The 9,641-nt window shown below is 56.1% G+C and overlaps 1 long non-coding RNA gene across 1 annotated transcript; it reads right to left on the reverse strand.

Moving 5' to 3' along the window:
* Positions 1 to 3,742: 3,742 nt before the first annotated feature.
* LOC127037935 (uncharacterized) lies at positions 3,743 to 6,734 on the reverse strand. Its single transcript, XR_007770525.1, has 3 exons — positions 6,600 to 6,734; positions 6,048 to 6,157; positions 3,743 to 4,414 (listed from the first exon to the last, which is right to left on the reverse strand). It is a non-coding gene; the product is annotated as an uncharacterized LOC127037935 (long non-coding RNA).
* Positions 6,735 to 9,641: the final 2,907 nt, after the last annotated feature.

Raw genomic sequence — 9,641 nt, forward strand, 5'->3', positions numbered from 1 at the left:
ATACCCCCACCCCCACCCCCCTGTATCCCTACAGCCTCCCATAACCCCCACCTCTCTGTCCCTGCAGCCCCCTATAGCCCCACTTCCGTGTCCCTGCAGCCCCCCACCTCTATACCCCCACCCCCCTGTATCCCCACAGCCTCCCATAACCCCCACCTCTACAGCCCCCCATATTTCCCTGTGTCCCTGCAGCCTCCCATAACCCCCACCTCTCTGTCCCTGCAGCCTCCCACCTCTATACCCCCACCCCCACCCCCCTGTATCCCCACAGCCTCCCATAACCCCCACCTCTCTGTCCCTGCAGCCCCCCACCTCTATACCCCCACCCCACCCCCTGTATCCCCACAGCCTCCCATAACCCCCACCTCTCTGTCCCTGCAGCCCCCCACCTCTATACCCCCACCCCCACCCCCCTGTATCCCCACAGCCTCCCATAACCCCCACCTCTCTGTCCCTGCAGCCCCCCACCTCTATACCCCCACCCCCCTGTATCCCCACAGCCTCCCGTAACCCCCACCTCTACAGCCCCCCATATTTCCCTGTGTCCCTGCAGCCTCCCATAACCCCCACCTCTCTGTCCCTGCAGCCCCCTATAGCCCCACTTCTGTGTCCCTGCAGCCTCCCACCTCTATTCCCCCACCCCCACCCCCCTGTATTCCCACAGCCTCCCATAACCCCCACCTCTCTGTCCCTGCAGCCCCCCACCTCTATACCCCCACCCCACCCCCCTGTATCCCCACAGCCTCCCATAACCCCCACCTCTCTGTCCCTGCAGCCCCCCACCTCTATACCCCCACCCCCACCCCCCTGTATCCCCACAGCCTCCCATAACCCCCACCTCTCTGTCCCTGCAGCCCCCCACCTCTATACCCCCACCCCACCCCCCTGTATCCCCACAGCCTCCCATAACCCCCACCTCTCTGTCCCTGCAGCCCCCCACCTCTATACCCCCACCCCCCTGTATCCCCACAGCCTCCCATAACCCCCACCTCTCTGTCCCTGCAGCACCCTATAGCCCCACTTCTGTGTCCCTGCAGCCTCCCACCTCTATTCCCCCACCCCCACCCCCCTGTATCCCCACAGCCTCCCATAACCCCCACCTCTCTGTCCCTGCAGCCCCCTATAGCCCCACTTCCGTGTCCCTGCAGCCTCCCACCTCTATTCCCCCTGTTATAAACAGATAGCTAAGGGTTAATGTTTTTTTCACCTGAAGCACCTGACCAGAGGACCAATCAGGAAACCGGATTTTTTTAACTTTGGGTGGAGGGATTTGAGTGTCTAAGGTCTTTGTTTTTTGGCTGCCTGCTTTCTCTGAGCTTTGGAGAAGTAGTTCTATTTTCTAGTCTTCTGTTTCCAAGTGTAAGGACAAAGAGATCAGATAGTAAGTTATATGGTTTCTTTTCTTTGGTATTTGCATGAATATAAGTGCTGGAGTGCTTTGATTTGTATTTTTTTTTTTTTTTTAAATTTTAGATACTCTTTTTATTTGTTTATTTGTTCCATTTGCCTTTAAGTTCTCCACTAGGGGAGGTGGCTTTTTAGTTCTATAGGATGCACTTCCTCTGATGCGGTTCCCTTTGATGTCAACGATGTGTGGCAACAAAGGAGGTTTACGTATCATCAATGTTGTCCCTTCAGGAGTATAGGCTCGCAGCTGTAGTTTGTCTTCCAAGTGAGCAGTTATTGCAACCCAACCAGCAGAGGACAGCTTTATGTCAGCCACTGCCTTAAGGGTGCCACTACAAACTGACCATGCTGCACTAAAGTGGCTTCATACTGCCAAGGGAAACAACAAGAAACTTCTTCGTTAAAGTTTAGCTCTCCAAAATTTTAATTTTTAAATTCAACACATCACAGGAGCTTCTAACAAAGTAGCTAATGCACTCTCCCGTAAAAGTTTCCCAAAATTCAGTAGTTAAAAAGTGTTCTTAAAATGTACAAGTCTGTTAGTTATATACTTAGCAGTATATGTAAAGGTGTATGTGTTGTATTAATCTGTTTATTTTCAAGTTCTAGAATAAAATCGCCGCCAGTGAGCTTCCCCACTGTCTGCAATTTGGGGGGCGTGTCATAAACAGATAGCTAAGGGTTAATGTCTCTTTCACCTGAAGCACCTGACCAGAGGACCAATCAGGAAACCGGATTTTTTCAACTTTGGGTGGAGGGATTTGAGTGTCTAAGGTCTTTGTTTTCTGGCTGCCTGCTTTCTCTGAGCTTTGGAGAAGTAGTTCTATTTTCTAGTCTTCTGTTTCCAAGTGTAAGGACAAAGAGATCAGATAGTAAGTTATATGGTTTCTTTTCTTTGGTATTTGCATGAATATAAGTGCTGGAGTGCTTTGATTTGTATTCTTTTGGAATAAGGCTGTTTATTCAATATTCTTTTAAGCAATTGACCCTGTGTTGTATCATCTAAATACAGAGAGAACATTTGTACTTATTTTTCTTTCTTTTTATATAAAGCTTTCTTTTAAGACCTGTTGGAGTTTTTCTTTACTTCAGGGAAATTGAGTCTGTACTCACCAGGGAATTGGTGGGAGGAAGAAATCAAGGGGAGATTTGTGTGTTGGATCGCTAGCCTGATTTTTGCATTCCCTCTGGGGGGAATAGGAAAGTACTTTTTGTTTCCAGGATTGGGAACAGAGAGGGAGATTCACTCTGTTTGGGTTCACAGAGCTTGTGTCTGTGTATCTCTCCAGGAGCACCTGGAGGGGGGAAGGGAAAAAGGATTATTTCCCTTTGTTGTGAGACTCAAGGGATTTGGGTCTTGGGGTCCCCAGGGAAGGTTTTTCAGAGGGACCAGAGTGCCCCAAAACACTCTAATTTTTTGGGTGGTGGCAGCAGGTACCAGGTCCAAGCTGGTAACTAAGCTTGGAGGTTTTCATGCTAACCCCCATATTTTGGACGCTAAGGTCCAAATCTGGGACTAAGGTTATTACACCCCCACCCCCACTTCTGTGTCCCCGCAGCCTCCCATAACCCCAACCTCTCTGTCCCTGTAGCCCCCCACCTCTACAGCCCCCCATATTTCCCTGTGTCCCTGCAGCCCCCTATAGCCCCACTTGTGTCCCTGCAGCCTCCCACTCCTATACCCCCACCCCCACTTCCCTGTATCCCCACAGCCCTCCTACTCCTATACGCCCTCCCCCACTTCTGTGTCCCTACAGCACTCCATAACCACAACCCCACATAACCCCCACCCCCACTTCCCTGTGTCCCTGCAACCCACCACCCCTATAGCCCTACCCCCACTTCCCTGTGTCTCTACAGCCCCCGCCCTACCCTTGTAGGGATAGCTAAGAGTTTGAGCATTGGCCTGGTAAACCCAGGGTTGTGAGTTCAGTCCTTGAGGATCTCGGGCAAAAGCAGTCCTTGGTCCTGCTAGTGAAGGCAGGGTCCCTTCAGCTCTATGAGATAGCTACATCTCCTACAGTCCCTCCTCCCTACAGATGGTCCCAGTTCCAGCCCCACCTCCCTACATCCTGCCTGCCCAGCTACAGTCCCTCCACCTACCATCACTACAGCCCCCTTGCTCTCATAGCTACCGTCCCCCAGATCCCCCATGCAGCTTCTACTCTCTCTCCTGTTCCAAGGCCTCCACATGTCCACTACTCTCCCAGCTCCCCCAACTCCAACCTCCCTTCCACTTATATGCCCTATACTGACTCCATGTCTTGCCCCCCAACACCTGCAGTTCACAATCCAGAGCTGGGGCCCAGTACAAACCCCACAAGGAGCCAGTAAGAAACCTGTACAACAGAATCGATATTGAGACGTGGCCAACACTAGTATCCAGACAGAGAAAACCTAATCCAAATGATGAGAAATGAGCATGGACTTTCCACTGAACAGCAAGGAGAACCCAGTATTGCCACTGGGTCCTCCCTGATGAGCCTTTCCCTCAGGAACCCGTCCTCTTTGGGGGAAGAAGCAAACCAGACTGTAAATAAAGACAAAGGGACAGGCAGAGCACTCAGCGCTGTCACCTTCCCACAGTGGCTGCTTCTGCCTGTGGAGGAGGCACCGGGCACCATTCTGAGATGCCTTAGAAACAGTAGAAGCTACAGGGCCCTTGAGTCAGAGGAAACAAGGCCCAGCTCACCCGCTGCAGCCAGCATTCAGCCACAGTTTGGAATTCTCACATTACTATTTTTTAAAAAAGTAACCAACCAACCCAGTTTAATGGGGTATTGTTCTGTTTATTCAGCCAATAACAATTTCCACAGGGCTCACTGAAGACTCAGAGAGGGATTTGCTCCCTTCCCTTATCACAGGGACCAAAATAAGTTCAGACATTCTCTGCTATGGGCACTGTGCAATCAACCAGACAATTCCCAGCTCACTTTCCAGGGGCTGCAAATGTGGGAAGACATTTCCGATGCTTGGATAATTCATTGATGTTCTCCATCCATGAGCACTATGGTGGGAGAGAAAGAGGTTAGAGTCACAGAGCTTAGTCTGCCTAACAAAGTGCCAAACTAACACTGCGAGAACAACCCATTTGTACAAACCAATGTGAGCACCTCCAGTACCCACACAGACTCAGCCCTGGGACAGCAGAGCAAGGAATGAGAACCACACCCACCAAGGCATTGCAAGCCTGGGGCTTTCCTAAACAAAGCAGGCTATTTGGATAGCTGACCTGCAGTTTGTCACAGAGTTGGGGGATACAGGGCCCTGCACCCCCACTTCCTGTGATTCACCGGGACTCTCAGCCAGCCAGTAACACAGAAGGTTTATTTAGACAACAGGAACACAGTCCAAAACAGGTCTTGCCGATACAGACAACAGGACCCCCTCAGTCAGGTCCATCTTGGGGGGTCAGGGGAAGCCAGGAGACCTGTCTGGTCTCCCCTCCATTTTCCCAGCCAGCTCCAAACAGAAACTCTCCAGCCCCTCCTCTGCCTTCGTCCCTTTCCCAGGCCAGGAGGTCACCTGATCGCTTTGTTCTCCAACACCTTCAGTTGGCATCTTTGCAGAGGAGGGGCCCAGGCCATTAGTTGCCAAGAGATAAGAGTGTCAGCCATTCTCTGTACAGACAGCATCACAGGGGCCCTCTTGGGCTCTGCAACAATCACACACCCTGATCTCCCCACCCAGATACCTAAGAACTGCATAGGGGAAACTGAGGCACCCACACAGTATTCAGAGAAAATATTAAGAACATTCCCACTTCATCACACAGTTTTCCTTCTGTATTTTATACCACATCAGAGTTGAACCCCTGCCCTCTCCACAGTCAATGACTGTGTCTCTTTCTCCCCCTTTTACAAATGCAGACAGAGCTGAGGCAAGAAATGTCTGCTTTGGTCTGTGGTCTTTATTTCCATTCATCATTAGGGTTAGGTGAAGCCCCAACACACAGTCTCTTACTCTCCCTCATCTGCAGCTAGTCCAAACCCACCCCACAGAAGGATAATTTGGGATATAACTTTCAAGATGTGCAGAATGTGGGCTTAGGCTCCTAGTCGGACTCACTATGGAATGCAGGGTGCTGGAATGACCCAGTCAGAGAAACAGACAGCTTATGGGGAAGAAAACCTGCTGTCTCTCTCTCAGTGGATGGGTTCTTTGTGAGTGAGATGTTTGCCCAGTCCCAGTGGAATCTCCCTTTGCTTACAGAGTCAAGTTTGGGGTAACTGAAACCGAGTAACTTGCTGTGTAACATTTGCATCTCTGAAGAATCCTACCAACTAATTCCAGAGTCCCCTCGCTGCCAGGGCAGGATCAATGATTTAGTTAACAAATGGGCAAACTCTGGGGCAGAGAAACAGAGTGATTTACCCAGGGTCACACAACAAGTAGTGGCAGAGCCATGAGAGGGTCAGGGGGGCAGCAGGACAGATAATTCCATCCCTGCCATGTTGGGTGCCTGCTGGCATTGTGCCTCTGCCCAGCACACCTGTGGAGAACCTGCTCTCCTGAGGGTCCTGTTAGGAAATTAAACTGCATGTGGTATTTAGCGGCCCAAAGCTGATCTGAGGAGGTGGGGTGTGCACAGGCTGCCCTCAGCTGGGGGAAGGGAGGGGAGGCAGCAGGTAGCTCCTCACCAGGTTCTTGTTGACGCTGAGGAGGGTGGCCTGGTACTGGGCCAGTGCCTGCAGGTTCTGGGCCAGTCTTCCCAGCTCCTGGGACAGCTCAGCCACGGCCTCTTCAAAGCCTGCAAGACAGGTCAGAATTGCTGGGGAGCAAGAGGGGAACCCCTCCACCTCCCTCAGCCTCCTTCACCACCTTCCAGCCCCTCCCAGCGTGTGGGCTCACACCCCACCCACCCCACCCTGTGCAGGGAGCACCCCCCACAGCTCTCTCAACCCCCTTCACTGCGTGGGGAGACACCCCTCTCACTGCCCTCCAGCCCCCTCAGAGTGTGCGGCACACCCCACCCCCTCCGTGCGGGGGGGGCACATCACACCCCACCCCCTCCGTGCGGGGGGGGGGGCACATCACACCCCGCCCCCTCCGTGCGGGGGGGGCACATCACACCCCTCCCCCTCCGTGCGGGGGGGCGCACATCACACCCTGTGCCCGGCACTAACACCAGTGCAAACGTCATGATTTGAGACCGACTTCTCACAAGCGCCACAGACTCCCCCTCCCGTCACCTCTCAGCCCCGCCTGGGGGCCCCCGGGCTCCATCCCCCGCCCGCGCTCTGCAGCTGGACAAGCAAAGGACCCGGCAACCCCGCCCTTCCCCCGCCAAATACTGCACCGGCCAACCGCGTCCTGCCCCGGAACCCCCCCCCCACGGGCCAACCGCCTCCTGCCCCGGGACCCCCCCCCACGGGCCAACCGCGTCCTGCCCCGGGACCCCCCCCCACGGGCCAACCGCGTCCTGCCCCGGGACCCCCCCCCACGGGCCAACCGCGTCCTGCCCCGGGACCCGCCCCCCCCCACGGGCCAACCGCGTCCTGCCCCGGGACCCCCCCCCCCCCACGGGCCAACCGCGTCCTGCCCCGGGACCCGCCCCCCCCACGGGCCAACCGCGTCCTGCCCCGGGACCCCCCCCACGGGCCAACCGTGTCCTGCCCTGGAACCCGCCCCCCCACGGGCCAACCGCGTCCTGCCCCGGGACCCCCCCCCACGGGCCAACCGCGTCCTGCCCTGGAACCCGCCCCCCCACGGGCCAACCGCGTCCTGCCCTGGAACCCGCCCCCCCCCACGGGCCAACCGCGTCCTGCCCTGGAACCCGCCCCCCCCCCACGGGCCAACCGCGTCCTGCCCCGGGACCCCCCCCACGGGCCAACCGCGTCCTGCCCCGGAACCCGCCCCCCCCCATGGGCCAACCGCGTCCTGCCCCGGGACCCCCCCCCCCAATGGGCCAACCGCGTCCTGCCCCGGGACCCCCCCCCCCCCGCCAACTGAGTCCTGCCCCGGGACCCCCCCCAATGGCCAATCGCATAGTGCCCTGGGAGTACCCCCCCCCCCCGGCCAACCATGTCCTGCCCTGGGAACCACTCGCCTCACACACACGGGCCAGCTGTGACCCTGCCCTGGGAAACCTCACCCCCAGGCAAACTGTGTCAACTCCCCACCCACACACAGGTCAGCCCCATCACACCCCCCCTCAAGGCCAGCCATGACCCCACCCAAAACATGCGCCAACCTGACCCTGCCCTATGGGTCCTTGCCTGGGCCCAGCCCCTGCCCGCACTGCTGCTTGGCGCTGGTTCCTAGGATGAGCTGCTGTTGTGCAGGGGGGAATCTTTCTGGCCTCCACCCCAGGAGCATCCCAGCCTTGTGGGGATCCCGTGACACCTTTGACCTCTGTGGCTCAAGACACCCCATGGGAGAGGAGGGTGAAGCTGGGCCTGGGCAGGCAGCAGTGGAGACCCGCCTTGTCCTGCCACTCAGGGCCCCTTGCTCCCTCCATGTTCAGTGCCTGCAAGGGCAATACCATGGGGAGGGGGGCGTGACTCCCAGGCCCAGATGGGCACCAGCACCATTCTGTTTTTTATGGCTGGCAGGGCAGCGAGCACCAGGGGCTGGGGTGTGCAGTCTCTGCTCCACAGGCAGGGCCAGCTCCAGGGTTTTTGCCACCCCAAGCGGAAATAAAAAAAGACGTGATCGGTGGCAGCTCCACCGTGCCGCTTTCTTCTTCAGCGGCAGGTCCTTCCCTCCGAGAGGGACTGAGGGACCTGCAGCTGAATTGCCACCAAAGAGCCCGAGGTGCCGCCCCTTCCCCGTGGCCGCCCCAATCACCTGCTTGCTGGGCTAGTGCCTGGAGTCGGCCCTGTCCCCAGAAGCTCTGGACTGGCCTCTCCTGTAAGCCAGGCTCCAGGGGGTCAGAAGAGGAGTCCCAGCCTTCCCAGAGCAGTCAGTCATGGAGCTCAGATGTGTTACTGGTGGGGCCATGCACATCTGTGTGGGGCCAGGGACGGGCTGGCCAGGATCGGGAGCTTTAGGGGAGCGGAGTCCTAGCATTTTTTTCTGTTATAAAGTTGGGTGGCAGCCTGCAAAAGGCGAAGAAATAGCGTCTGAAACATTGGGCTCTAAATTAGCTGTTCTCACGCTAGAGAGAGCTCTTGGAGTCATTGTGGATAGTTCTTCGAAAACATCCATTTAGTGTGCAGCAGCCGTCAAAAAGCGAACAGAATGTTCAGAACCATTAGGAAAGGGATAGGTAACAAGACACCAAATATCATAATGGCATAATACAAATCCCTGGTACCCAACAGCTTGAACATAGCCTGCAGTTCTGGTCGCCCCATCTCACAAAAGATATATTAGAACTGGAAAAGGTGCAGAGAAGGACAACAAAAATGATCAGGGGGATGGAACGGGTTAGGGTTAGGGCAGAGATTAAATCTGAGACTGTTCAGGTTGGAAAAGAGCTGACTAAGGGGGATATGACAGAGGGCTGTAAATCACGAACAGTGTGGGGAAAGCCAAGAGGGAAGCGCTATTTACCCCTTCACAGAACACAAGAACCAGGGGCCGCCCAATGAAGTTAACAGGCAGCAGGTTTAAAACAAACCTAAGGAAGTTCTTCACACAATGCACCCCTGGAACTCATTGCCAGGGAATGTTGTTCAGGCCAAAAGTACAACTTGGTTCGGAAAAGACTGGATAAGTTCATGGGGACAGGTGAGCAGGGACCCAACCCTATGCCCTGGGTGTCCCTAGCCTCTGACTGCCAGAAGCTCGGACTGGAGGCAGCAGGGGATGGATCACTGGATACTTGCCCTGTTCTGTTCACTCCCTCTGAAGCCTCTGGCATCGGGCACTATCAGAAGACAAGACACTGGGCTAGAGGGACTATTGGTCTGACCCAGTGTCGCCATTCTTATGATGTTCTTGGCCAAAGGGATGCCGGGGCTGGGGGTGCAGGGCTCAGCCAAGCCTTCCGCTCCCCAGAACTGCAATAGGTGCCTTCACTGGGGTGCTTCAAGGACAAGCGATAGAAAGGGCTTGTTTTAACAGAAGGAAGCTGAGATTCCCCCTGCGGGGGCTGGGCGCCTCCCTCCCCGCTGCAGTCTCCGGGCTCTCGTCAGGGGGCAGCACTGGCTTTGCCGAGCCCGCGGCTCGCCGCTGGCTGGGCCAAGCCGCCGCCTGCCCGCGCTCCGGAGGCTGGAGCTGCGGCTCCCCCAGCCCAGCTAACGTCTGCCCGCCTGGGCGTGTGCAACAGGCTCGCTGTGGCCCGCCGG

Source organism: Gopherus flavomarginatus, chromosome 20, assembly GCF_025201925.1.
Source record: "Gopherus flavomarginatus isolate rGopFla2 chromosome 20, rGopFla2.mat.asm, whole genome shotgun sequence".
Lineage (NCBI taxonomy): Eukaryota > Metazoa > Chordata > Testudines > Testudinidae > Gopherus > Gopherus flavomarginatus.